Source organism: Populus trichocarpa, chromosome 5 (genome assembly GCF_000002775.5).
Source record: "Populus trichocarpa isolate Nisqually-1 chromosome 5, P.trichocarpa_v4.1, whole genome shotgun sequence".
Lineage (NCBI taxonomy): Eukaryota > Viridiplantae > Streptophyta > Magnoliopsida > Malpighiales > Salicaceae > Populus > Populus trichocarpa.
The window spans coordinates 12,717,898-12,720,867 of NC_037289.2; the positions used below are offsets into that span (position 1 = coordinate 12,717,898).

The 2,970-nt window shown below is 34.9% G+C and overlaps 1 long non-coding RNA gene across 1 annotated transcript; it reads left to right on the forward strand.

Moving 5' to 3' along the window:
* Positions 1-224: 224 nt before the first annotated feature.
* On the forward strand, positions 225-846 carry LOC112327434 (uncharacterized). The gene is made up of 2 exons (XR_008059327.1): positions 225-532; positions 653-846. It is a non-coding gene; the product is annotated as an uncharacterized LOC112327434 (long non-coding RNA).
* Positions 847-2,970: the final 2,124 nt, after the last annotated feature.

Consider the following 2,970-nt stretch of genomic DNA (forward strand, 5'->3'; position numbering starts at 1 on the left):
CATACCGTAGTATAATATAAAATGGAGCCTAAAGCTCTTGCTAACCCTTCGTAGTTAATCAAGATAATGAATTAATGCTCCCATAGGATTTTACTTTTAAATTATTATTTCAAGTAGAAGAAAATATTCTTAAGGAACATACATTACTCCAAGTAGAAATTGTGTGGGAAAAATGATTGAGAAGTATGGTTGAAAAATAATATGTATAATTTTGTCTTTTCATCGCCCATCTCTTTCTTTAATTACTTCCTTCATTTCCTTTCTCTCTCTCTCTCTCTCTCTAAAAAAAACCCCAACACACAAACCCAGCAGCTCTATCTCTATGTGTTTGTTGGGCTTGGTTGAGTTACACTGTTCTGCAATGGCTGCTTTTTTATGTGGTAACCAAGCTGCCCTTGGTCACCATGGGGTGCCCTCTTCCTTTGCCTTCGTTAATCAAGGGTCATTTTGGCGCTTTCATAAATAGAGAGAAGAGACCCAGTTACACTGTAGGTGCTTAAAGGGCAGACAGGATGGAGCCAGGCAAAAATATGTACATAGTTTTTTTCTCTGAAAAAAAAAGCGAAAAAAAAAGAAAGAAGACTCACATCCCTCTGTTTTTTTTTTATTATTATTGTTCTTGTTTTTATTTCTTTCTTTCATTTTTTTAAAGGAAGACGAGGAGGGGGGAGAAAGAAGAAGCATATGATTCTTCATCAATGATGGGTTTTTTTGGTTTACTCACATCAGAACGCAGAGGAGATAGAAAATGGAAGCATTTTGATGCCATTTCTTTAACATGTATGTAAGGCTAAAATGTTGCTGGTACTCATTTTAATATTTGTCGGAAATGATCATTATTGGAAATGATGCATGTTTTTCCCTAATTTTCCATACATTTTCCAGTTCTTTCTATATTCATCATTTTGGTTGATTTTTTTTTATTTTTTTTTTTGGTTTTTATCTAATATTTGTAGTAGCCATGAAGGGTGATTGTTATTATGTTGGTGACTTTTTTTTCCGTTCTGTCCCGCCCTTTCCTATTAAAGCAAGTAAGGAATTTATGGAGTCTGAGATGAGATCCTGAAAATACTTGATAGCAGAACAGTTTTTAACTGCTTATATGGCTTTTGATGAGTTCTTGAGCCTTAAAGTTTATTTCTATATGCTTTCATTTTATGTGGTCCATAGATGTTTCTAAGTAGATGAACTGGAATTTTTCTTTCTTATAATTTTCTGAGTGATTGGATATTCCGATGGGCTCTCTTATTAGCTTAAGGGGAAATAATTAGTGGAACAATTCTTACATCACTTGCCACACTTGAATTGGTATTTGATTAGTTATGTGATTTTAATTGATGTATATTTTGACAAAAAAGTTTTGGACTGATAGTCTTGAGAAACAAGATTTGAAGCCTCTTGGAATATGCAATCATTCAGTTTCAGTATGTCCTACCATTGCTCTGCCCTTAATAGCAGTTCTCTACGTTTAGTCCTTAAAAGAATGTGTATTATGGTTAGAAGTTTCACTAGTTTCTGGTCTTTATATGAGCTCTAACTCATGCAAAGAAATGTTTTGTGCTTCAAGCGTATTGCTTACTGCTCTTTCATGCTGGCGGAAGGCTAAGAAAACAATGCTTGTACACAAAACATTGGATTGAAAACATTTTTAAATTTCTTACTAATTTTTACCTTGTCTCCCGGGGAACGATGCAACTAATATCTGATTTCCTTGTATTCTGTTTGCAAACTAAGAAGTGGCTATGATATGCATAGCTTTTTTCACGTTGCATGAGTAATTTGCTTGATATTGTGCCATGATTAGTTATGTACCTCTTAAGTCTCTATATTTTTCCTATTTTATTTGGTTTCTCTTATCGTTTTGATCCTTTTTTTTTTCTGTCTGAGCTCAGCAATTCTTGAACCGCTTGCATTTTTTTTTATTACTTACTAAATGTTCATTTATGGTTAAACAACCACTTGGAAGTTTAAATTGTCGGAGAGAGGATGTTGTTCAGTAGAATGCCATGCTTCTTTATCATAGTTTAAACTTTTGGAATTGATAGTGTTTTAGTTTGATGTAAGAACAGAACCTGCTGTTTCGAAGTTATATTGAACTTCCTGCTATGGGCCTATGGCCATCTACTTTAAGCAGTGAGTGTAATTTTATAGGGTGAGTGAATCATTCTCCATTTCTTATAGAATCGAGCATGAACCTTGCGTCAGTTTTTATAAGCTTTCTTTTTGTTAGGGCATGAGGTTCAGATAAGAATATCTGTCTGTCCTCGGATCATTTACTTACAGGACAGGGCATGGATTTTCATTTTTCGTTGCTCTCTATGTAGACAATAAACCTACTCTTTTTGACACAAGACATAAAGCTTTCTGGTTTGTTATAACATCAGACAGAACATGATTTCTGTTTTCTGATATTTTGGATTGACTTGTTTGATATGTTCATTATTCAAACTTTTTTTTTAGATTTTTTATTTGTTGGGGTCTTTCAAGCTTTGGTTTGTTGCTTATTGGAAGCAAATGTACTTTATTTTATCAGATGTTACTTGCACTCCCGTTTGACATAGCCATCATGTTTGCTATATGGGAGGATAGTTCTTTCTTGATGATCATGGTTGGGTAACAATGCCCTGTGTCCTCCCAACAGGACGGCAAATTTTTTTGACAAGATGCGGATTGCTCGTATTCTGTCCTATATTTAGAGCAGTTTTCTCTGTTGTAGGGGCAGCGTGACCTTCCGTTAGCCGTTAGCCTTGGAAATCCTAGGTTACCATAGGAATGGATAGAAATTGATAAGAAGAGAATTTGGGACAAGAGATAAGGAAGGAACAGAGGAGAGAAAGGAAAGATTGTTTTATTAATTCCATGCCCTCTTCCATACAGAGTTTGTGAACCTAAATAGGCCACCCAAAATAACAATAATTCGAAATAACAGGGATTCCCAAAGTGGAGCTGAAGACCAGGATTGCGATTAGC